This window comes from Typopeltis vanoorti, chromosome 5 (genome assembly GCF_054136105.1).
Source record: "Typopeltis vanoorti isolate ZY-2024b chromosome 5, IOZ_Tvanoo_1.0, whole genome shotgun sequence".
NCBI classification, from domain to species: Eukaryota; Metazoa; Arthropoda; class Arachnida; order Uropygi; family Thelyphonidae; genus Typopeltis; species Typopeltis vanoorti.
Window position 1 is genome coordinate 165,867,175 of NC_143553.1, and position 27,261 is coordinate 165,894,435.

At 35.6% G+C, this 27,261-nt stretch overlaps 1 protein-coding gene across 1 annotated transcript in view; it reads right to left on the minus strand.

The window, feature by feature from the left end:
* LOC150107030 (MFS-type transporter SLC18B1-like) overlaps nucleotides 1–2,206 on the minus strand; it is a 213,497-nt gene extending 211,291 nt beyond the window's left edge. Inside the window, exon 1 of the mRNA XM_090392910.1 lies at nucleotides 2,168–2,206. The gene's annotated coding sequence lies outside the window, so the exon portion shown is untranslated. The remainder of the gene's footprint in view (nucleotides 1–2,167) is intronic.
* Between the last annotated feature and the right edge of the window lie 25,055 nt (nucleotides 2,207–27,261).

Genomic DNA, 27,261 nt, shown 5'->3' on the forward strand with positions numbered 1-27,261 from the left:
GTTTCCTGACCCATGATTTTTTTTTTAAGTTTTTAATTTTGATGGTTAGAATACGTCTTTAAAGTTTATGACAGGGGTGTGGAATCATCTGTATATTTTTGTTTATTTTTTTAACACGTTTCTAACTAGGTGCTGTCAACTTCGACAACAGTTGCCGTATCATCAACTGACATGCGTATCATTTACTTACGTTGTCAGTAAATACACTCATACAAGGAAAAATAATAAGCTATTATAAATGCAAAAATCTTATTTCTATTCTGGCATATTTTGTTTACGAAAAAGTTTATAATCATTCCTATAAAAATTAACTGAGGGAAGAAAAATCATCTTCTGAAAAAAAAAAGTAATAAGAAACACAAAACAACGTAAACCCTATAGAGTGCTACTAGTATTTGAAAATTTTGAGAAGGCCAAACAGCTCTCCGCTCGCAATCAAAACATTCCTGCATGGAAACCACGCAGGTTCAGTATGCAGGAAGTGACGAACAACAAATTTTTCAGATTGCGCTGTAAACTAAGCTGAGGCAACCTTGACAGCAAGTTACCCTGGCGCCTTCAGCATTAATATTAACCACTGCACGTGCTAACAGATGTGCCCTGATATAAAATTATTCTTGAACCTGTTATATAAGTCAACTTCGTGTACTTCAGACTAATTAGTCGGATGTGTGGGCATCGGAATATTTTAACGTGAATATTTTTAAGCTAACTGGATAAAAGATAAATAAAATATTACGCTAAACTTCAGTAAAACAGCCAAATGCAACATAAAGAGCCAGTGTGTGTGTGTGGAGGGGGGGGGGGGACATTCTTACAAAGTAAGTTCGGCCAATTTGTTTGTTGTTTACAGAAGAAAAAAAAACGAAAGAAACGGAACTTCCTACAAGAAATCTCCCCCGCAAAAAAAAAAAAAAAAAAAACCTTCACTACTACCTTCTTTTAGGATTCCAATGGCGTCTTTTTAACCGAGTATCGAGTCGAAATCATGAAAAGATTTGGACAAAAAAAACCTTAAACTATTTTTTACTTGAAGATAGACTTGAAATTACATTTTAGAAAAATGTGACTATGGAATCATTAATCCAATATGGGGACATTCCGTAAATCTTATAGACACCGCGCCTCCGTATTTGGAAAAACGATGGGAGTGTGCGCCCTTCGAGCGGAAACGACCTCAGTCCGATTCTTGTCATGAGGAGAGGAACCCCCGTGCGTTATGGGGATAGTAGGACTTTCTCTTGGAATCTTGGATTTTGTTTCCATTCCCCATAAAGATAAATCAGCCCGAGAACGCACGCAATGAAATAGGCAAAAATATTGTCAGTGGACAATATTTTTGTCCTGTGGATGGCGATTAAAGTAGTTTATTGGGGGACTAGTGGCAGGTGGCGCATTGTACATTATGTCGCACAGACAGTGCATTGTGTGGTGTAGAGCCCCCCCCCCCCCGCGATGAGTCATTGGACTCCGTGGAGGTGTCACGCAATTTTTTTGAACATCGTCACCAAGAATCGGGAGAATGTATTACTTGTAACAGCAGGTTTAGAATCGTGCTTTAAAAACGATGGGATTCCGTTTCTTTACGTGCATTACGGAACAGGCGGCCGAAGTATCTAAACGTGTCGTTTTGTCTGTGTATGCAGACCGCAATTTTGCTCTGGCTGAGCGGAGCTCAAGGAAAATTAGTATCCTGAATAGTTTGCCCGCTTACCCGGTTATCCCCAAGTTATTGATTAATTGAACTAAACATATAATCGATTACTTCGGTCGATGGGATTTTGTAATAATTACAGCTTGTTACATCTTATTATTATAATCCCTGATTATTTTCTTACTTCGTGTTTCATGCGTTGCCGGCACAGCTTAATTTCCGTTATCCTCTCGGGAAAATGAACTGCTGATAAACAAATAACAGGAAAAAGAAAACCGTGTTTGGATTTACGAAATCAATATTGATTGAATTCCTCTGAGGTGCGATGTCCTCGAGAACAACCTTGCCTAGACGAAGTTTCATTTTCAGGGTGCATCATTTCCCTAAGTGCAAAAGGGATCATTTCTGTAGCTTTGAAATCTAAGAAATGTTCTGACAAGATCCCGATTCAAATCTGATTCGTATCGCGCGGCGGGCATAAACGAAACACAACAGAGAAAAGTGTTTACTCACAGTGGCGGCTGTTCCTTGGCTAGCTCTTTCACAAACTTCGTAATTTTCCCATTGAAATGAAGCGTCTGTGTGCACTTTGATAAGACTACGCTATCAGATAAAAGTGTGGAGCGATAGTAAAGAAATCACATGCTTTATCTAAAGTGAGCTTTAGAGGCTGCTAAGATAAAACAGCAAATGTCATTCGACGCCGCTTTCACAATGATTGCCAATCTTTGCTCTACAGTGAATAAACATTCATTGCCACTTAACTGAATGTGCTATTTATAGAACTCATAACTCCCCAGTGCATACACGGCTTAATAATTACACTTCTTGCCAGCACAGAATCTCTTCCAAAGACAGCTGAAGTAAAATTTTCAAATAAAAAAAAGTTACATTTTAGTGTCAAAACGTGTTTTCATACAAATCATTATTATTATTTTTCTTTGCATTTCATCCCTTTAGAAGTGAACCGATTATATCACTACTACTACTACTACTACTACTACTACTAATAATAATAATAATAATAATAATAAAAGTATGGGACAACACAACAATTAACATTAACATTTTATTAGCAAAGTACTTCATACAAGGAATGCTTTAGGTTTTTAAGGAGTTCGCTGTGGCATCAAACTTTATTTATTATTATTATTATGAAGAGAGAGGAACACTATCTCTTCATAATAAGTACGCCGAAAGAGACCTTCCGTCGAAAGAAAATTAAGGGATCCAGGGAGTCAGGGACTCATTGAGGGAGCCCCCCCCCCACACACACACCAGCTATCATACTTATTCTTGAATTCATTCACACCACACACACACAACATCCAATGGCAATCCATTTCAATCATCCACCACCCTCTGAGAGAAAAATTTAGCCCTCATTCCCTTCTTAGCGGCGTTCATTCTCAGCTTCCGAGGATGCCCTCTTGTCCTTTCCCCACCCTCCATAAATTGAAAAAATTATAATACCCTAAGAATTCTCGAGTAAAAAGCCAATGTATTTAAAATAAGGGACACTCCTAAACGAAAACAGGCAAAAATAGCTGTAAAAATAAGAGTTTTTAAGAGGAGTAACATGGGAATTTCCCAGAAATAACACCTTATAAATTCGTTTTTTCATTGTTAGGCCGAGAACTTTTCAGACCACCCATCATCATCATCATTATGCTTGTCAAGGATTTAGGCCTAGTGTGGCCTGTTCAGGCCTTAGAAGTCATCGTTGAATCTCTTAAGAGAACGTCCTGGTTTTCTTTTTCTTAATGGTTTGTAACTTATGGCTTGTTTTGATAATCTTTCTCTTTTCGTTCTATCAACATGTTCCGTCCATTTATGTTTATATTTTTTAATTTTTTTTTCATATACTTACATATTATACATATGCACTTCTTCTAAATTAATCTTCTTCTTCTTATTATTATCCTTCCCTCTTTTACCTTCACGGTGTTGAGGTCTTCCATCCATGTAACCGCAACTGTATCTCGAGGATAAAGTGGTTAGCCGTATGCATCCCGGTGTATCCTATGCCTGCAGATACATGTGTTCACGGGGCTGGTTTGCCAGATCCGTGAACACATGCATCTTCTGGGGGGACGAAAACCACGAGTTTTCCGGGGAAGAAAAAAAAAGAAAACTTCCTCCCTAGGACTAGGAGACCAGCTAATTCACCTTCCGTCGAAAGCGACCAGATAAAGGGTCCTCACGTCACTGACAGAAATGGAACCGAGGTCTTTCTGACCAAAGGGCTTCGTGTATACTGACTGAGCCACGAAGGCTCTCTCTCTTCTAAATTAATAAATATACAAAATAAAAAATTCCGATTTAAGTAGTATAAACTGTACTAGTTTAGGAATGCTACGGAAAATAATTTATAAATAGTACTTCACATTATTAAAATTAATTAACGTGGATGCAGTTAACTATACAATAATAAGTGCAGTAGTATATAAGCAAGGCGAATAGAAATCCTTGCCTGAAAAAAAGGAAGGGCTGTTTTTGGTAATATTGACCGTGACTAGGTTATCCTTACCCTATAACCTATTCATTAGTGCCTTAAATCGTCAATAATCTCGTCACTCATACCTTAAACACAGAACATCTGTGTTTAACGGACTAGTATGTAAGGAGATAAATGTTGGATATTGAAATAAAAACTATCAAAAAAGAGTGTAGAGAGGTGATATATGAAAAGTATTAGGGAAAATTTCGAGTATAAATTGAGAGCTTCATTGAGACCAGAGAACTTATGGCAGCAAGGTTGTTAAAGATTCTTCCGGTGTGTTTCACGCAAAAGACTGCATTGTTTGTGATGCAGTTGGAGATGCCTTGGTTATCCATGAGGAGTTGGAAGAAGGCAGGACTCATTTGAACAGGAGAAGAATTTTCTACATTTAGACTTTTCAAAGTCAGATTTAAATTTGCGATGGTTGTTTTCATTTAGTGTAGGCTGAGAACGAAGCCGTAATTCTTGTCTCACATAACTACAAAACAACTGATTTTTTCTTTCGGACTCCCTTTGCATTACCCCTTGTCAAATCATGGCTCAGGCAGTGGGCGGAATTTTGCGTAAACTGCAGAATGAAGGCCTTCGTTCCAGCGAGGATAATTTCAGCATCTTGCTCCGAGTAAGTGTTTAGATTGCTACAGTCGAAGCAGCCGTGGAAAGGAAGAGGAAATCATCCCCGCGTGGCACTGGACGCAAAGTTGAGAATAGCTGAGGGAAAACGTTCTCAGGAAGAAGAAATTTGCACAAAATTGTAGTCTGTGTGTTAAGGAGAAAAGAAGTGACCACTTCGATATATTTGGAAGAAGAACTAGCTAAGAAAATATTAGGGATGTTGGGAGAGTGCTATTAATTAGTCCTAACAATTAATTACAGCTGCTGTCAAATAAACGATTCATTCACTATGTTAATCACCGAAAAACTAGGAGATTTTCACACACACACACACACACACACACACACACACAGAATAATAAGACTTTTTATAAAGCTTGGAAGGGACAAACTTCAGTCGGAGCAGGAATAAGGCATCGCGATCTTCGCTTTTTCCTGCGTGCCACATTACTAACGCCAGAATACAAAACTTATTATGAGAATTTTAATCTGAAACCAAAATAGAATCTTTGGCATATATATGTTAGTTAGTAGGAGCACCCTCTAAAAGATTAATTCATATCGATTACGATGGATTAATCAGAGAGAGAGAGAGAGAGAGAATTATGTCCGTTACGGCTGGACATAGAGTTCCTATGGAATGAGTTCTCTTAGTAGAGATTCACTTACTAGTGAATCTCTAGAAAGTTTATTAATAAAAGTAGATAATTTATGTGCGGTTCTGTCTTGTTTTTGCTGGAGATATTCCACGCAACTAATATCTGTCATGAAAATCAAAATGCTGTTATTATCCGTTAGGCTGCATATCCAATATCTAATATTTTAAATTCCATATTTATTCCTTACAACTTTTGCTTTTATTTTTACCTTTGCACAGAGCACGTTCTCGAATGAGAGATAGAGAAAGTGTCAGTTTTCGTACCTCATGACACGAGGCACAATAATGATTGTTTTTCTTATTTCATTTTTTAAAAAATAATAAGAAATCAGCTGACTCCTTTTCTTCCTCTTATAGGGAGTAGACCAGGCCGTTTTAACCCTAACTGTTGGAGGATGAGGGGAAAGTTTACTTGTTTATTTATATTTTTCATATTCTATATTCGTGAGTTGCTATAAAGTGATGAAGAGGGAATTTGCTGAGCTCTTTTTACGAAAGAGAGTGATGTGAACACAAACATGCCCTGACTTGTTTCGACTTGAACCAGAAAGAGTTGCTAGTAGATGCAGAGCGAAAATTAGTACATGTTCTAAGGGGATGTTTTGGAAATGGATGATCACTACTCGGAAGAAAGAACTGACATTAAAACTTGGGTTTCGCTGGGAACGCTGAAATATCAAAAGAAATCTATGGGAGTCAATAAAAGAAAAATTGAATAACACAAAGAGTTCAAAAAACGAAGGAACTTGAAGAAGGAGCATGGAATGTTCATCCAACAACTTGCGGATTCTGAGAATTTTCCGGTTGAGGCGCATAACTCTTTGACAATATTTTCAGGATTAACAGAAGGCATATTTAGATAGATAGACAAACAAACAAACAAACAAACCGTAACACTCATTTTGATAGAGAATTTAAATAAGATGAAGATTCCAATAAATTCACCTAACTCTGTTACTTTATTTGCAGAGTGACTAATGGAAACGGATAACGTCACCAGGGGAAGTTGTGACGGTTTCACAACCCTGCTGCTAATTAAACTTCTTTAAATAATAAGCACCCATCGAAACACTGCTTACAGTACAAAAGTGTCGGACCCATCAACATTAACGTGCTGATGATATCACTACCAATCAGGCCGGCCCTGTCGGCCTGATTGGCCGAGTGATTAGCATGTCCGCTCTCCAACCAAGAGGCCGTGGGTTCGAATCCCGCCATGAGAATGGATGTTTGTGATTGTCCTACAAACTTTGTATGGAAAGGGAATCTGCGACCCTACCATTTATTCTAGCAGAAGACATCATTGCCAAATAAAGTATGGCAGTGGTGGATGTTATCTATTTGTCATACACACACACACACACACGCACACCCTTATAAAAGTTTTTTGCATCGATATGGGTTTCAAACCCAGATGTTACATGGAAGGCAATAAAATCGATCACTGGTTTGCTTAAAATTGTCGCCACGTTGCCGTTCAAGAGGACGGGACTAGGTGTACATTTGGTTTACTACTTCATCATTAGTCATTTGACAATCAAAAGAACGAGTGCGAAGTCTTTTTCATCGTTTCCATTTCAATTTTGTTTTGATTGTTCTTCACTAGAAATGCTGCCATTTTTACGGTGTAAATATTAATTGAAGTGTGGTTTTGCGAATGAGCATGTGAACATTCGTAAAAGGTATCGAGAGCGTATCTGAGCGCTTGTCCATCAAGTATATGCTGCATGAGAGGTACGATTCAATGATTTAAATTCAAAGGGAGAAAACTGTTGATATCTTAAACGATTTGACATTTCAATAAGTTTGGAAGGGAGGAAAGGATATTTTCTTCGGGGTGTATGTATGTTAATCGATTCACCTTTCCTTTGATTATTTTCTCCGAGGAATGAGTGGCTGAGAGAAGGGGGGAAGAGTATCTTCTAGTAGGCAGTGGCGAACCATCGCACAGGTGCAAGAAGCGTGCGCTTGGGGGCCTCCGAAGTGATGCATTCTGCGAACCTCAGGCACAGATACCATCTTCATCTAGACAATTTGGCGTTTATCGAACGACAAACGGCTAGTAAAAGTTTTTACTACTTAATAACTGACCAATAAAATTTCCTTTTTGACCGTGATAAAACATCTCAAGTAATAAATAATATTTTAAATTCTTTGTGCGTTTACGTATCTACTATCCAGTCAAATTAGCGCAGTTGATCTTCTCTTGCAAACTGTGCGAACGAATAAAAATTTCTTAACTGCTTGCGTTTGGTGTTTTAGTGTCGCTTTTTTTTTTTTTCTTTTTTGTAAAAGAAACGTTATCAAGTAAGTATTCATGTGTTATATTATCGTTTATGTTATATACAGTAAGCACTGTTTATTGTAATCACTGGTTATTAGAATCAACAGCAAGGACCTATTAAAAAAACAGTAAAATCCACTGCATTTTACTCGATTATTAGAATCATACATCGAATATTAAAATCAATTTAAGGCGAAATTCAATTAATTTTATTTTACTATTATTTTTACTTTCATTTTTTATTTTATTTAGCCATGAAGAGAAGGTTTCAGAGCGGGGCTGATGTAGATGATTGATAGTAGAGGTTCAGGGTAGTGGTGGAGACAGAGAGTTGTACAATAGGTGTCCTCCCGCAATGAGTCTTCTGACTCCTTGGTAGTGTCACGAATAATAATCATTATAAATATAATCATAAATCAGCTAATGCCTTTTTGTTCCCATGTAGGGACTAAGCGAGGTCGCTTTTTAGCCCTATCTAACTTTTGGAGACTGAGTGGGCAGTTCAATCACGAATAATAATAATAATGATAATAATAATAATAACTCAGGTGACTGCTCTTGATGTTTCTAAGGCATTTTATCGCGTCCCATATAGCAGTCTACTCAGCAGACTGAGTAGTATGGTAGGCGCTTTGAACATGATCAAGATCAAGATAAGATAAGGAATCGTGACGTGATTGGTTGTTGAGATGATGACGTCATTGTGTGTGACGTCATGTGTTTGGAATTCAACTGGGGACATATGTGTCAATGGCTTCAGTTCTTGTGTTTTGTTTGCGTATGGATTTATGGGTGATGTTAGAGATAAGGATTCATGTCGTGATTGGTGACAGTTTGAACAAGATCAAGATAAGATAAGGAATCATGTCATGATGTTTGTTATTATCAGATGTAGATAAGTGACACCATTCGTTAGTTGTAAATAAGTGATGTTAATTGTTTTGAATGGAAAAGGGAGATATATTAGTGGATAAGGATTCGTGTCGTGATTGGTGGGACACTTCTGACATGATCAAGATCAAGATAAGATAACAAATCGTGACGTGCATGCGTGTTGTTTTCAGATGAAGATAAGTGATGTAATTTGTCAGTTGTAAATAAGTGATGTTATTGTTTTGAATGGAAAAGGAAGATATTAGTGGATAAGGATTCGTGTCGTGATTGGTGGGATACTATGAACAAAATAGGGGTAGGGTGAATGGGGGGAAGCAACGTCAGTGTCTTGGATGTGTATTGTTATGAGTTTTAGATAAGTAAATGGTTTGCATACATTATAGGTGATGGATAGTGATAAGATAAAGTTTGGAATGTTTGGAATTTCGCTGGGGCCCCCTTCTGTCAGGGACATCACATAGTGTGTTGGGTTCACGTATAGCATTGTGAGTGATTTTAGAGATAAGTAGTCATGACGTTGTGTTCGGAAATTTCTGGGGAACATATGTCTCTCTGTGTTATAATATGGTGTTTTGGTTTGCCTATGGAATTGTGGGCGATGTTTATGAGATAAGATATCTTGGAATTTTCCCAGGGTGACACACATCCGTCATTGTCGTCATGTTTTGTCTTTGGTTGTCTATAGATGGCTGTACTAATTTTCCAGTAGATTTTGGGGTATTTCTTTTCTCTTAAAGGGTGAGAATTCTTAGAGTAGCTTCGTTATGGGCGACAGTGATTAGGCTTTTCTGAATAATTGAATTATATGCTGGTATCCCTCAAACACACATTTTTTTCCCATAGCTCATACATATTTTATTCTATATTCATATTCTAAAGACTATGAGAATTCTTAGAGTATAGTAGAGTCTAGTTGCGAGGACAGTTTAATGGATTTCAAAACCTTTTGTATGTATTCCAGAAATTCTAATGATAATTTCAATTACTTACAGTCTTTCCAGAATGGCTCTTCTTAATGCGAATATTCCAAATAAGATATTCCAAAATAGTTGTATTTTATATCCACAGCACAACACAAACACTCATACATGAGTTGAAACAACAATATTTCTGTAAATAACCAGAAAATATAGTTGACTACATCATTTAGATTTCCATCCATTTGGTTCTGTTCGTTTTCTTGAAGATGACTCATTAATTTCCAGTCTTAGTTTTCGGTCCTCTTTTCACACTATGGAACTATAATTAGTCATTTTGTATACAACTAATCACATCCTGTATTAGATGACTTGCAGTATTGTTCAAAAGGTATAACTTCCCACGTTTTTTTTTGCCGTGCTTCTGGAGCCTCTCTGATTACCAACATCGTAGAAGAAAAGTAAACTCAGTGCTTGCCTTTCTGTTAATCTCATTTATTTCCGGTCTTAGTTTTCGACATCTATCAGACTATGGGCAGTGTTTAGTCTGTTTGTATTAATCACATCCTGTAATATATGAGTTGCGGTATTGTTTTCAAACATCCAACCATGGGAAGATATCATTTTCCCATGGTTGGATGTTTCTCAAACACTTACATATGACTGAGTGATTAGCATTCACATGATTGTGATGACACATATGCTAAACTTATTCATTCCTGTTTAAGGATTTTATACACTTATTGTTTTCAGGTAGATGGGTTGTTTGTTTGTTTACATTTTGTGTAGCTAGGAAACTGGAATTTATTTCAAATGAATATTAGATCTGTAATATATACTTTGTTAATTTCTATGTTTCCTTTTATTTGACTGTAATATTATTAACAAATTTGTATTTACTGAATCTAACATACAGAAATTAATTAAAGTGAAAAAGTCAGTATTTTTTTTCTTATTACTCTTTTGATTTAACATTTGTGCTGATGTTCATAGTGTATGATTTGCCACTGGTACTTAGGTGCAATTCATGTGATTTTTCTCCATGTGACATTACAAAACAAGTTGAACTATGATTTTTACTTAGTGTATATATATATATATATATACATATATATATATTTCAAATTATATGTTATCAAATTATATGTTAAAGATACCAAGCTATTTTAAACCTGGTTTTACTTCATTTCCCAAGTAAGCAAACAAGTCAAGTTTGCACCTGCAAGTGTTGCAAGTCTAGCTGACCCTGCACGTAGTGCAAGACCAAGTAACTCATGGTAAAGTAGAATAAGCTATGATCACTAATCTTAATATTTACCCATAATTCAAAGCACATCTCCTGCAGGAGATGTATGATGCTTTTTATTATACCCAAGGTAAAATACTTTCTACATTTATATCTCCTCCTGAGATTTTTATTTAATAAGGTTAAAACACCTTATGGTAACTTGTTCTGGTAAAATACTTATAAGCTGTGTATTACTAAAATCTTGGTATTTCTAGCCTGGCTCCCACTGATGAGACCTCAAAAAAAGTCGAAACCGGTCTGGGTAGTGGCCCCTTGCCTTTAATACAAAGCATCATATATCTCCTGCAGGAGATGTGCTTTGCATTATGGGTAAATATTAAGATTAGTGATAAGAGCTTATTCTACTTTTACCATGAGTTATTCGGTCTTGCACTATGTGCAGGGTCAGCTAGACTGGCAACACTTGCAGGCACAAACTTGACTTGTTTGCTTACTTGGAAAATGGAGTAAAACTGGGTTTAAAATAGCTTGGTATCTTTAACGTTTATTATACCCAAGGTAAAATACTTTCTACATATATATATATATATAATACACCCGATATTACAGTGGTTGAAAAAAGTGAAAACAAGGGCGTTACGTTTATCGAAATATCAGCACCAAGAGATAGTCGGATTGACAACAAAGAAAATGAAAAAATTACAAAATATCGCGATTTGCAAATCGAAGTTGAACGAATCTGGCAAAAGAAAACGAAAGTTGTTCCCATAATAATAGGTGCTTTAGGCGCCATCCCTAAAACATTGAAAAAACATCTAGAAGCACTCGAGTTAGATGGATTAAAAATTGGGCAGCTGCAAAAGGCCGCTTTGTTCAGCACAGCTTTCATTTTCCAAAAGTATTTCCACAACTCATAGGTCCTTGGGTAGGGCTCGAATTAGTGGAATATAATTTAACCAGCCTTTTCTTAAGACTGAGGAAGCAAATCAAGCTTTGATGAATATTATATATATATATATATATATATATATATATATATATATATATATATATATATATATATATATATATATATATATATATATATATATATATATATATATATATATATATATATATATATATATATATATATAATAGTCCGCGCGGTTAGCCTAGTGGCTTTGCGCTTCGCAACCATATGCCTGGGGAAGGAGTGTCCTAGGTTCGATTCCCGTCGGAGACGTGAGGAGCTGAAGGATCTTCCTCAGTCATAGCCAAGTTAGCCGGTCTTGGGCGCGGGCAGTAGGGTTTTTTCCGCCAGTTTATCTGGTGTTTTTCATCCCGCAAGCAGGCAAACCGGCCCCTTGAACACACAGGGATACAGCCAAGAATACCTTGAGGCATAGGAGTGACCATTCTATCCTCGTATTTCGGTTACGAAATCCAAGCATGCTTGGAAGGTTGTGGACCTTAAAGGCCTGTTAAAGCCATTGGGATAGGATATATATATATATATATTGTCTTACTTAAAATTGCATAACACATCAACGACACCCATTTGTTCATTTTAATTTACACATTTTTATTTGAGTGAAATATTACTTGCAATGCATTTACTGAATCTAACAAACAGAAAATAAATAAAGTGAAAAATACAATCTTATTTTTTTGTCCTTAATCTGTTTATTGTTAATTTTGCATTGTTCTTCAAAGGTTCTTCTCATGGTTGAGGAATTGCCATCATGTGGTTTTCGACAATGTGACTCTCATCTGAAAGTTTCTTAATTTGTGATGTTGGGAATTTATTACTGTTGTAAAATTAAGGGTCACATTTTTATTTTTTTGAAACCACTAAATATATTTTTGAGCATTATTAAAAGCACAGAAATGTTCGCTATGTTTCCAAAGGCATTTAAAAGTACACGTTATGTTTTCACGTTTTGGGCATCCAATTATAAAGTACTATCTCCCATAAAGGGGATAGATGTAAGCCATCGGATCTATTTAAGTTAGCAGAATGAAGTAAAGTTTCACATGTTTCTTTATAAAGGCGTTCCATGAGGAACGACTTTTATGAAGGATTCTTGTCTTTCTCCAATGAACCCTATGTCTAGTGAAGATGGCATGTTCTGCAAGTACAGGCTTTTCAGGTATAAAGTATTCAAGAAGATCTGCCTCTATTCGGCTAGAACACCAATCTTATATTGAATACTTTAAACCTGAAAAGTCTGGACTTGCAGAACATACCATCTTCACTAGACATAGAGTTCACTGGAGAAAGACAAGAGTCCGTCACAAAAGTTGCTTCCTCATGGAACGCCTTTATAAAGAAACGTGAAACTTTATTTCATTCTCCTAACTTAAATAGATCCGCCGGGTTACGTCTATCGCCTTTATGGGAGATAGTACTTTATAAATCAGCTAATCTTTCCTAACTTTTTATTGTATACATTTTTTGTTAGGAAATTTATTGACCTTTTTAGTTATTTTACACCAGCTACTTAGGTGGTGCTTTTTGGAGTTGTCAGTTATTGTTTAATTTGAGCTTAAAATGTACTGAAGATGCCTGTGGTACACAGGCGAAAATTATACTATTAAATAATCTTTACACATGAGTTTTCGGTTATTAATTTTGTATTGATATGTCTACTCACGGCTCTTTTAAAACTCATTTTTACATTACCGGACACAAAACACCACAACACAATACAGCAGCTGCAGTGGAAACGATTACCTTAAGTCCAAAGTCACTCGACCCTATGGCTTTTTCTTATAGTACTGTTTACCCTTACTATGCCCTACCCTGACCGTTCCTTAAAAAAAATGAACCTTTTGCACAGATGACTCAACAACATGTTTTCGCATGCTGCTGGATATACTGTTGGTGTGTTTTTATCTTACTTTGTGTGGGGAAAGGTAAAATTTTTATTTGTGTTATCTGGAGAGTACAAACATTTTCTCTATACCAAACTTTAAGAGATTAATACACGTTTTTGGGTTAAATTATCTGCTCTTTCTCTGTAAAACCACCAAATTCTAACAGTTTGGATTTTCGATTATGTGAATGAAATGTTTTCAGATAACTCAAACAATGTTAATAAGTAGCATTAGACAATTTCTAAAATAATCAATTACATGGATATTAGTTGTTACCAGTAGTGATTTTTTAGAATAATTAAACAGAATTGCATTAAGGTATAAAGTTGTGGATTTAAATATCAAATTCTAATCAGAATAACTGAGTAAAAAATCCACTGTGGAAAAACACAACAAAAGCACACATCTTTGTTCATTCAAGTTTACAAATGCATATTTTATTTTGCTGAAATACTATTTACAAGTATATTCACAGAGAAAAATTCGAAACATGTAATTACCTAAAAATATTTCACAATATTTAGTTTACATTCTTAACATTTTCCAAAGAGTTCAATGAATAAAATTTTTGTTACTCACTGTTTCTTGGTTACATTACATCAAAATAGCTGGTCATGCAAAAGTTTTTAGATCAGTGCCATAGTTAATACTGCTCCATACATTTGATATTGCATCAGTCTGGAAATGACACCAGGCCTTGCTAAGCTTTCTGTGTATTCTTTTGTCACAAGATATACACAAGTAGTTTTTGTAAAATGTTCATAAATATCCCAAAATAAAGAATCTTTATTGAATTGAATAAAATCTCGAAGGTCTAATTTTACCATTGATGAATTTAAATGATTAGCGATAATTTTCCCCATGATACGAATTGCTGGTAATTCAGTTTCTAAAAATAGTAAATGATTATCAATGTCGTACATTTTTGGTGAAAATCTCTGAGCTTCTTCACAACTAATAGAGAAACTTTACATCCACCAGCTCCTGTATCACAAGCATTAATTCCCCATCTTGGCATTTCAGAATATAACAGTTGCTGAGATCCATTTCGTAGTCAACTCTTCTTTGCAAGTAGCCAAGGATATCAGACCTCTTCCTGCATAACTTTTCCCACTTGGGAAAAGTTATGCAGGAGTTTTTCTAAAACTTTTCCATGTACTGGTATTAGTTTACAGAACTTCGTGTTTCCAATCCTTCAATCAAGGATTGCCTTCCAAACAAGAAGACAATCCTTCTTATTGGAAACAGAGGATTGACTGTCTAACACTGGGCAATAAAATTCATCTCCGATCTAGAAACATTACAAATCCATGCTTACAGTGCGATTCAAACCCATCTTTCTAGTTCCATAGAATTTTCAAAATGGGAAGACAGATTTATCGATTTCCAATTGAATTTTGTTGTAACTATAAAAGACAGAATAATGAAAGGAGAGTTTGTCTTTTAAGACTCCTAAAATTGGAAAAGTTATCTTCAATAGCTTTAAATGATTTTCCCTTTCAAAACGTATTGCTGAAAATTTTCAGAAAAAAAATCGGTGTATGTTTGTGTACTAAATATATCCTTATTTCTTATACAGCACCAAGCAAGCAAGAAATATTAATAAATACAATCAGATAATTAGTATTAGGAGGAGTAATGGTGGGATTTTTAATAACCCAAACTGCCTTAACATATGACTTCGCATCTATTTATCTCTCCTGATGATGTGAAGAGAATTTTAATAAACAACACTAAAATAGGCATTAGAATTGGAATAGTTAAAGCAACAGTTTGGAGTATTGCAAGTTATGGAAGTGAGTCATGGACACTAAGAAAGAGAAATATGGAAAGAATTAATGCACTGGAAATGTGGTGTTATAGAAAGATGGAAAAGATTAGCTATACAGAAAGAATATCAAATCAAGAAGTTTTAAGACGAGTTGGGATGGAAAGAACACTGCTAAAGAATATTATGCAAAGAAAGACTAGATTTGCAGGACATCTTCTGAGAGGTTCTTCGGGACAACCGACAAGAACTATATTACAAGGGAAAGTTGAGGGGAAGAGAAGACGTGGAAGACCAACCAGAGAGTGGTTTAATGACATCATGGAATGGACTGGTTTAAGAATGATGGAAGCGACAGACAGACAGAAATGGAGAAGAGCTGCTCATCTGCTGCAACCCTCTTGCTAGAGAATGCTACCAGATGATTACGATGATGTCCATTGCATCTCCACCAGTCCTAATTGTATCACGCCAATATCTCTTCATTTCCTTGCAAAGTAATTCTAGTTTTCCTGACATCCAAAGTGTCTGTACATTCCATGTTCCTACTGACAATGTTCTGTTAGTTTGTTTCTATTGTGCTAGCGTCCTCTGCGCTTGGTTAAGTTCAAGTCTATTCACCAACTGAAGGAACTTTTTCTAAGCCTTTCTTCGACCGGTTCCTGAATTAGTCGATCTATGGCACGGGCAAATGAGTTTTCCCTCCTGGAAACTCGAGTTGTTCATCCCGTAAACTCAAGAAAATCGACCGTAGTACCCACATTATTTCAGACAGTAAGATATCTTGTTAGGGTTAGGTACCAAGAGATGGCAGCACTTGTTTGCCAGCCTCTTCATTGGCAGCTGCTATAATTAGCGATAGACGTTTGCCAGCTATCTCTGATTGGCTACCGGTGGTGATTGATCTGCCCACTCAGTCTCCAAAAGCTAGATAGGGTAAAGGCCTCGCCTACTCCCTTTAAGGGAATAAAAGGCATTAACTGATTTATTTTATTATTTTCATTCGGTATCCCAATTTTGGAGAAAGAAATGAACAAGGTGAAAAAATGTTAGAACTTGCTGTGGACCACGAGATGATTATCTGTAACACAAGATTCCAGCAAAAGGAGTGTAGAAACTGGACATGGTGATGAAATGATGGGAAAACCAACATGATCGATATGATTACGATTAAAAGAAGATAGATAACATCAGTACAGCAGTGTAGAACTTTTCAAGGAGCGGATATAGACTCAGATCATAGAAAATAGGAATAATATACAGAACAGTGTTAGAAGACAAACGTAAAAGTATTTTACCAGAAAGTTACCATAAGGTGTTTTAACCTTATTAAATAAAAATCTCAGGAGGAGATATAAATGTAGAAATTATTTTACCTTGGGTATAATAAATGTTAAAGATACCAAGAAATTTTAAACCTGGTTTCACTCCATTTCCCAAGTAAGCAAACAGACCGTTAAAAACGTTTATATTAGGGTTACCAAGTAATTTTATAAATAAACTTGGTTATTTTACTCCTAATCCCAAGTAAGCAAACAGTTAAGTTTGCGCCTGAACGTACTTCAAGTCTAAAGGTGGTGCAACACCATGGCAATATTTTGTTGATGGTTTTCATAACGAAGATATTTTTACAAAACGTTTTGCAATGCGTTGTTCTAAATGCATTTAGCTTTGTGCATTTTCCACCTACTTTGGGAATTCATTCTGTGCATTCACTACGTCCTGAGCAAAATCTTCTCACTTGTTTTGCTTGATGAAAGAGCTTGATGGCCACATAGGAGATATTTCTTGACATTTGTCAACTAATACATTGCTGGTTGATTATCATTAGCAAATTGGAAAATTGGCAAGCATCCTTCATACCCTGCTTAGAAGAAAATTACTTCGACAGGTTGTTCAAGGAGTCCTTCGAGGTCATTCGTTCAAATGGCACACTTAAACAGAAATCAAAGAATGATACTTTAAGACATTAACATGTTTAACATTAAAGATCTCCAATGCCAGCAATAATATACGAAGTTTAGACATCAATGTACACACTGCACGTAAATCTTTGCAACTTACTGCTATTGAAAAACGTTTAGTATTTTTGTCAGTTTTTACTTATGTTAAGCAACCTTCCGATGATGCTTTTAGACATATAGAAAATGAAACCTGTAGAGGAAATAAATCTAATATATATATATATATATATATAGAGAGAGAGAGAGAGAGAGCCTGTGTAGGTCAGTGTATGTGGAGTTCGCACACCACGGCGCTTGACTGCACGAAGCAAGACATTGTTTTGGAACTAGTCAGCGACTAGAAGATATTTTTCTGTCTTTTTTCGACGGGTTCCCGAGTTAGTCGATCTCTGGCAAGGACAAGTGGATTTCTTTCCCCAGAAACTCAAGAAAATTGACCGTAGAACCCATATAATTTCAGACATTAAAATATATTGTGTTAGGGTTAAGAACCACGAGATGGTGGCACTTGTTGAGACGTCTCTCTCTTCACTGCGTGCCGCTTAATTAGTGATAGCCTTGGGCCAGCTATCTCTGATTGGCTGCCAGTGGAGATTGAACTGCCCACTGTCTCCAAAAGTTAGACAGGGTTAAATGGCCTCGCCTACTCCCTATAGGGGAATAAAAAGGCGTTAGCTGATATATATATATATATATATATATATATAGGGGGAAATATTAAAGAAAGTGATCAGAGCTTAATCCACACGTTTACTGCGAGTTCCCTCAGAATTGAACTACATTGAGGTGTAAACTTGACTTGTTTGTTTGCTTCACTTGGGAAAGAAGGATTAAAACCTAGCTTATAAAATTGCTTGGCATCTTTAACATAGTATACCCAAGTTTAAAAAACTTTATATATAAAATTGCTTGGCATCTTTAACATAATATACCCAAGTTTAAAAAAATTTATATATATATAATGTATATGCCTTCCATCCGAATCAGACGGGTTGGACCTCCTCATAATGAGAAGTCGCAGTGAAATAATGCAGTCGGCATGCCACTCCTTTGCTGCACCCCTATTGGAGGTATTCATGGCTGTTGCCCGCGTGTGTTCATGGGGCCCGTTTGACTGCTTGCGGGATGAAAAACCTCCGATAAACTGGCGGTAAAACCTTGCTGTCGACGCCCAAGACCAGCTAACTTGGCTATGGCTGAGGAAGATCCTTAAGATCCTCATCTCTTCGACGGGAATCGAACTTAGCCACTTGGTTAGGTTCGATTCTCGTCCGCGCGGTTATATATATATATATATATAACCTGTTCCAGAACCCTTTCCAAATTAAGGTCATCTGCATACTTTTGCAAATCCCCTTTCAAACGATGTCTTCACTAGTTTGTCTAATCATGTAACAAGCTATTGAATGACTTTGCCAAATAGAGAAATTCGCCATACAAGCATTTCCCATGTTTGAAAAAGCTGTCACCCCGTTACAAAACGTAAATAGGTTACTGAAATAAGATAACAAGATATCCACTTAGCCAACTCATGCTACCCTGCGTCAAGATCCCTATTTAGATCAATCCAGTTGTGAAACCTATCTTCACCCAGATTCTTCATCCTAAAAATCCTTCCAACAATTCTTGTCAGTCCGAAATGGGTTGAGTAATTTGATTGATTATGGATTTTAGGCAATTTCTCTCTCTCTCTCTCTAAGGGTGAGTCTTTTATGTCTGTAGAAGTTAATATTCTTCTTAACATCAAGCTTCATTATATGTATTTGGTACTAACAGCTCAGTAACATGAAATACACCAATTAAAAAATGAGCTCATGTGATCAATGTGCAATCTCCTGCAGCTAAAGTCAATCTTCTCTACTCACTGTTTCTGCTATGTTCGGTAGTTTTTCATTGGCTAAATATTATTATGTCGGGGATAACTATTTGTTCATTTTTTTTTTATCTTATTAAAGTAGTCGTATTTCACATATTCAGCAGCGGCTTCCTTTTACCTCTCCTTTTGGATTTATTCTAAACAATTACAGTTTTCCATGTTTTTCATCAGTATATTTTTTGGTCACTATGGGTGGCAATGAACGCACTGTCAATTCGTAAATACGCAGTTATAGTGGTTTGAAATCGTTAGAAAATTTTGGCGCCAATCTTCTAATTATTGTGCTACGTTTCGGAATGTGAAATCATTTATTTTTGTTGGTAAGTACTCTTCTATTAAACGAGTATTCAAGAATCCCAAAACTATGCTGCCATTGATAGAATTAGATGATGAAATTCTGACGCAATTTTTTCTTATTTACGTATTCAAGACTTTTTAAATTTGAGGCAAGTGTGCAAAACGTTTTATAGAATAACCAAGAAGCCAGGCTTACGCAAAAATCTAAGTGTGAACAGAAAGAGAAGGTTAAGTTCACAAAACATTAAAGACTTATTTAATGCATTTTTGGGAAATGCGGACAATAGAAAATTAAATTTCTATGAGTGTAGTTGAATATCATCTCCAATGTTAAAGGAGTGTATCCTTCAGTATAAAAACATTAGTGTTTTGAATGTAAAGAGTTGAGATGTCAACCTAAAGTTATTTTCGATTATATTAATAGAAATAAATTCTCTGCAGGATTTTTTTTGGACGGTCAAATTGGAATCATCTTGTGCTAGTGTTTCAGAAGTAGATGAACATTTCCAAACATGCCTGAGTTTTAACTTTGGTTTAAAAAATCTCTGCTTGGAAATGTTTGTGATCTCCAGTCATCTCAGACTGGTTGAAAATATGCTTACTAGAAGTAGAAATCTTATATCTGTTGAACTATATATTACAGCATTACATATTTCCTGATGAAACTATTTGTTTATAGTTTTATAGTTTACCAGAACTAAAGACATTCTTTCTTATTAGTGACATCAATCCACTTACAGAAGCAGTTTTGGATTTACAAGCAATTGAAATGTTAAAAAATATATTGAAACACACTGCTGGAATAATAAATAGCGAAGGTGAACTTAAAAAACTCACCTGGCTCTTCAGTGAAAACATTACTTTTCCAGTAATGCCTGCCTGCCTTTCCAATACCAAACATATTGCTATGTATGACAACAAGACCACAAAATTAGATGAAACGTTTTTAAATAAAATTCACCCTGCGAATGCATTAGAATGCCTGTATGTAAGCAGCTTTAAACTACATGAAACTGATTTAGAAGTCATTCGTACAATTGGTGGGAAAAGGCTTCAGAATCTTCGGATCTGTGATAGCATTATTCAATTACCACAAAGTTCTGACATCTTTAGTGGATTGTTTCCCGATTCCAACAGGATTACCGAAATAAATTTTCTTGGGACACATTTACAGGGAGAGTTTAATATTTCAGAGGCTATCAGTATGTTAGAATGCTTGAGAGCTATTGCACACCCGTGCTGTTATTTCAATACAATGAATCATGTTTATAATAGAAAAAATAAGGAGGCTAAACTTACTCAATCCCAATTTGAAGCGATTGTTAAAAACTGTCAGATGATTGAAGAATGTGATGTTAGAGGGTGTATAGAGAAAGAGTGCAAATGTCTCGTAATTTTTTCTGAAGACGATATGTTAGCTATTTCTCAATTAAAGAGATTGAAGCATTTCGCCGTTAAAAATCTTCCTGCTATTAAACCTGTGCATGTAGTATCAATGCTTTCTGATAATTGTCCATCGTTATTGTCGCTAAGAATAAGAAACATGGAGAAGTCTTCAGAAAATGATACAAAACAGACGTTAGCTAGTCTTATAAAATTTCATGAAATGAGAGTGGCAGTAGTGGAGATTGGTATTTGTTTAAAGAAAAAAATACTATGGAAAATATTATTATCCATGCGTAACTTAAGAGAATTATGTCTCTTATTTCTTAATAAGAGAGAAACAATAAAAGATAATGCAACTCGATTAGTAAATGACATAAAATTAATAAACCACCTACATGATATAAATAACTCGCAAATATTAGAAGCAGAGATAGCAAAACATTCCAGGAGAAAAAATCATTCTCTTCACGTATGCCAATGTCTAGTTTCAAAAAATGAATGACCAATGAATTTAGATATGAACCATTATTCACCTCGAAATTATTTTGAAGAACTTTGTTTAGTGAAGTGCAATGTCGGAAGATATTCATTACATATTGCCCATTTAATTAAAAAATCTATGCTTTGTGATCTTATTCTTCATAATACTCTTAAAATGAAATCTATGTCATTTATTCTAATCTCTGAAATCTATATTAATATTAGAAGCGCACGCACACAGAGTCCAGTGTTCGGGTTTGAAATGAGTGATTTTTATGGTTTTTTTTTTTTCCTCCCAAGCTTGTTAATAAAACCTTATTGCTGATTTTTGTGTTTTTATTGTATTTGGTGTGTTTCATAACATTTATTAGGATATCGCAGTACAAAAGTAATGCCCTAAAATGGTGTCAAAAATACACAGTTGCATAGGAAAAGGAATGCTCCCCTCTACCATTGAAAACAAGAAGCTAGCTTCACCAGGTGGTGGTGGGGGGGGGGGGGGGGAGTAGGGGATGCTAGCATTCGATCCAGTGAAGGGATTGTGGAAATTTAAAAAATTCAATACTTTTAGAGAGAGAGAGAGAGAGAGAGGATCAGAAGGTTAACCTGCAGAAGGAGAGACAACAAAGCACTGTACTAGGCAAGATATTATTCCATAATGATCGGGTAAGTAAAGTAGAAGTATAAAAAAGGAAGATGTTATGTTGTATGGCGATTCCCTCATAAAATCCCGTTGATAACTTATTACTTTGAGTTTTATGGGGAAAAAATCAAAACTATAACAAACGCAATTGAAACGTAAGTTAATATATGTATAATAGGTATAATATAATTTACCATTAAATTTTGGGTTCGAGGCTACATGTGTGAAAATACGTGTATTTGGAAGTTCCTAAAAGGTCAGTAGTTTTTGTTAATTTGTTGAGTGTTTCCTTAGATTTATCGGTGTATTTCAGTATATTATTGTAATTTTAGTGTATTTATTGTTCTACATCATTTAATAATAGAACAGTAGAAAAATTATTTTTAGTACTCATAAGAACAGCTTGTGACTTGCAGGCATGGGCATGATTAACCTGGGGTCCCAGAGCTAAGTATGATCTATTTCAAAGCTTTTGGTCATACTTTTCTCTAACTCTTCCACTTCCTGCTTCTACCCTCACACTAACATTCTTCCTAATGAGGATTCTTTACTTAAAACTTTGTCTCTTTTCTTGCTTACTAACTTCAAGAGGAGGTCCTCCATTCTCCCTGAAGCTAGTAGAGTACTTGAGGGCTAGGGGTATTTCCTCCTATTTCAACTAACCACTAATAGTTATCGTAGTGGGCAGCAGCGCTACTTGTATTAACCTCCTGTAGCATACATGTTACAATACTGCGATGTGGAAGGCAAGGGGAAACCACCACATTACATTCCCAAGTAAAAGCAGCAATGGAAGTTAAAAATGAAATCAAGATGGCAATGGACTCCTTCTGTGAAGGCTCGGTTACTTCTCCCGGCAGGAGAAGTAACCGGGCTTCTCAGGTCGACAGCCAACGAAATTCTAGTACTTATTCAAAAATGAAGACAAGAAATAAGCTGAATATTGGAACATGGAATGCAAGAACATTGCTAGAACCAGGTAAAATAGAAAATGTGAAAAAAGAAATGGAAAGACTAGAAATAGACATTCTGGGCATTAGTGAGACGAGATTGGGAGGGACAGGGTGATTTCTGGAGTGGAGAATTTCGGATAATATATTCAGGACAAAAGAAGGGCGAGTCAGGTGTTGCAAAAATGCTTCATAAAAAAGATGGAAAGTTAATCACTACAATAATTAACCATAGTGACAGAATCATGGCGATAAGCATTCAAAATGAACCAGTAAACCTCAATGTTATAATGGTCTACATGCCAACATCACAACATAGCGATGAAGAAATAGAAGAAATTTATGAACAAATAGAAGAAATCTGGAGCAGCTTTAAAGACAGAGACAATACAATAATAATGGGAGATTGGAATGCTATAGTGGGAGAAGAGAGCAATGATAATGTTTCAGGAAGATTTGATCTTGGATGTAGGAATGAAAGAGGAAAGCAATTAATAGAATTTTGTACACAAAAACAGTTAGTTATAGCAAATACACTATTTCAAGTTCCAAAAAGAAGAAGATAGACCTAAAAAGCGCCTGGGGATTCAAATAGATTATATATTGGTCAAGAAAAGGTACAGAAACCAAATAAAAAATTGCAAAAGGTATCCAAGTGCTGACATTAGTAGTGACCATAACCTTGTCTTAATGAAAACAGAACTGAAACATGGGAAACAAATCCAAAGATACAAACCAATAAGATGGAACCTTGAAAAATTAAAGAGTAAAGAAGTAAAGAGAGGATACCGAGAGGCAACTGATCATAACATTACAGAAAACATAAATAGTCAGAATAATATTGAAAACCAATGGAATATGATTAAAGAGTTAATTACAAATTCATCAAATCAATTATTGAAAAATGCAGAAAAAGAAAAAAAAGAAAACATTGGATAACAGATGAAATACTTGGCCTTATGGATGAAAGAAGAAAAATATAAAAATGCTGTTAAAGAAGAAGATGTGGCAAATTATAAATATCTTAAAAATCAAATTACAAGAAAATGTAGACAAGCCAAAAAAAGAATACATAGAAGAACAGTGTAATAACACAGAGAAAGCCAATAAAGAAATTAACAAACTGAGTTTCAAATTTAATAAGAACAGCAAAAACAATGTCATCAAAGATGAAAATGGAAAATTACTAATAGAATCTGAGGATATATTAATGAAATGGAAGAATTATCTTGAAAATCTCTATAACGGCGATGAACTTGATGTTGATATCAGCATAGAAAATCAAAATGAAGATAATCTAGGACCCCCAATAATGCGAGAAGAATTTGATAAAGCACTGTCCGAAATGAGCAAGGGAAAAAGTCCAGGTGTAGACAATATTCCTATAGAACTGCTACAAAATCTAGGTGATGAGACAAAAACCTTACTCTATCAATTAATAGCCCAAATCTATGATAGAGGAGAAATACCAAAGGAGTTTATGAAATCAACCATAATACCAATACCAAAAAAGACTAATGCAAACAAATGCAGCCAATTTAGAATAGCTTTAATCCTACACATTAGCAAAATTCTGCTAAAAATTATTCAAAATAGAATTTATTCAAAAATAGATTGTCTATTGGATGAAGACCAATTTGGATTCAAAAAGAATAAAGGAACAAGAGAGGCAATACTTTGTTTAAGAACAATAATAGAGAGAAGATTAGACCTTAGTCAAAATACTTATATTTGCTTTCTTGATTTAGAGAAAGCGTTTGATAAAGTAAACCAGCAAATACTCCTAAATTGTCTAACTAATATCGGCATAGATTTGAGGGATAGGAAAATAATTTATCAAATTTACAAAAATCAAAATGGATGGATTAAAATCAACGATAAGGAGAAAATAATAAATATCAGGAGTGGAGCAAGACAAGGATGTATACTTTCACTATTTTTATTTAATTTATGTATTGAAAAGGCCATTCAGGAAACTAAAGATAAAATAAATAGTGGCATAAAGATAAATGGTGAGCAAGTCATGTGTATAAGATTTGCTGATGACATAGCCCTTGTAGCAGAAAACAAGAACGTTAAAAACAATGCTAGAATTACTAAATAATAACCTTGAAAAATATAAAATGAAAATCAACACAGATAAGACTAAAATCATCGTTACAGGCAAAATCCCTATCAATAGAGAGCATATGGACATCAGCGGGGAATAAATAAAACAGGTGAAAAGCTTTAAATATTTAGGAAGCCTAATAACGAAGATAGCAGAACAAGAGAAGACATAAGATCAAGAATAAAGAATGTAACAGCCCAATTCTCTAAGATGAAAAGCATTTTAACAGGAAACCTCAACCTACAATTGAAAAAAAAATTAGTGAAGACATTGATATGGAGCATTGCACTGTACGGATGTGAAACCTAGATTCTAGGCAGAGAAGATGTAAGAAGATTGGAAGCTTTTGAAATGTAGTGCTGGCGTCGCACGAACAAAATAAAATGGACAGAAAAAAAATCAAACCAACAAGTCCTGAGAGAGATAAACAAAACAAGAACTTTAATAAAATCGATCAAAATTAGAAGGGATAGGTGGTTTGGACATATACTTCGACATGATGGACTTGCGAAAAGAATAACTGAAGGCAAAATAGAGGGAAAAAGAAGAGGCAGACCAAGGAAAAGCTTTCTTGACCAAGTCAAAGACAGCACGGGTTTGAGGAGTTACCAGGTTAAGAAGAAAGCCAATGACAGAGCGAAATGGAGGAAATTGCTGCCGAGCTACCAGTCCCAAGACTGATGCAACTGATGATGATAAGAACAGCGTCGAAAACTCCTCGCCACAAGGATGCGTCTAAAGCTCAAGTTAAAAGTTGTTACTACTGAGGAGAAAGAACGCTTTGTTCGATGAGAAAAACGTTGCAGCAGTGATGACTATAATTTATCCGAGGAAAATCTGAGATCGGAAATATCTCGATTAAAAGAAATTATTAAAAAATCCACCACAGAATTAGAAAGGAATGGAAAAAACGGATAAGAAAAAGCAGAACAAGGAGAGGCAAAATCCACTGAACGCCAGCCTGGTTGGCCGAGTGGTTAGCGTATCCTCCCTCCAGCCAAAAGGCTACGAGTTTAAATTCCGCCTTCGCATGGATGTTTGTAATTGTCAGTGAAATACTAGTGGTGGTGGGCGGTAGATGCAGTTAATAGTTATAGTTGGTAGAGACAAAGTGGTTGAGTAGGTGCCCTCCTTCGATGAGCCTTTGAACTCCCTGGAGATGTTATAGAATAGTAATAACAACATCGTAAGTCAACTAAAATCTAAGAAAAAAGAGGTGATGTGGTATTGTGATTCAATCTTAAAATTTGCTTTTCCCGAGGGAGTCACTACTTCTAGTTTCCCGGGGGAGAAAATTAATACATGACAAACGCCAACGAAAAACAGAAAAGAAAAGTAAAAGAGATGGTAGTTCTGCTAGGACTAATAATTTAAGCAGACAAATATAGTACGAGAGGATATGAAAGTTATGTTGGAAGAAGCGACAGAGTAAAAATTGTAAGTCTGCCACCCAGATACGACAGTACCGAGTTAAGGAGGGCAACGACGGCAAATGATTTCATGCGCATGCTGGGTAGAAGAAATGGATGAGAGTTTAGATGTGTGGGGATGTGTTTGATGGCAGAACAGACTTGCATAAGAGGGACGGCCCACACTTGAATTCATTTGCCATCGAGAGCCTGGAAAAATTACTAATTGGTAAGAGATCCAATGCAGGGAGTCAGTTGGATCCAATTATACATGACAAGGAAAAATACAGGAAAAATAGATCTTCAAGGGAGGAATGGAAAAATATGTGTGAAAGTTCAGCTATGTCATGCAAACATGATAAAGATATGAATGGCATCGAACAGATAAGATAAGATAAGGTCAGAATAGATAAGATGAAATGGTTAGAAGTCCAATGCAATAATATAGAACAGCACTAGGGAGATGCACAAAATGATTAGAACCATTAATAGAAGAGGTAACCAAAACAGACCATAATTAAAGATGAAAAATACAAAGTATTGATGAATAAAGTTAAAATTGTACAGCGGTGGACAAGATACTGCAATGAGTTATATATGAAGAAAAACTAGATTTAGATAGGAGAAACAGATTGAAGAATTGAAATAGGTATCACCACCAGGTAATGAGTATGATATGGACATTTTAAGAGGAGAGGTAGAAAAGCAATAGAACAGCTAAAACATAACAAGAGTCCTGGTAACG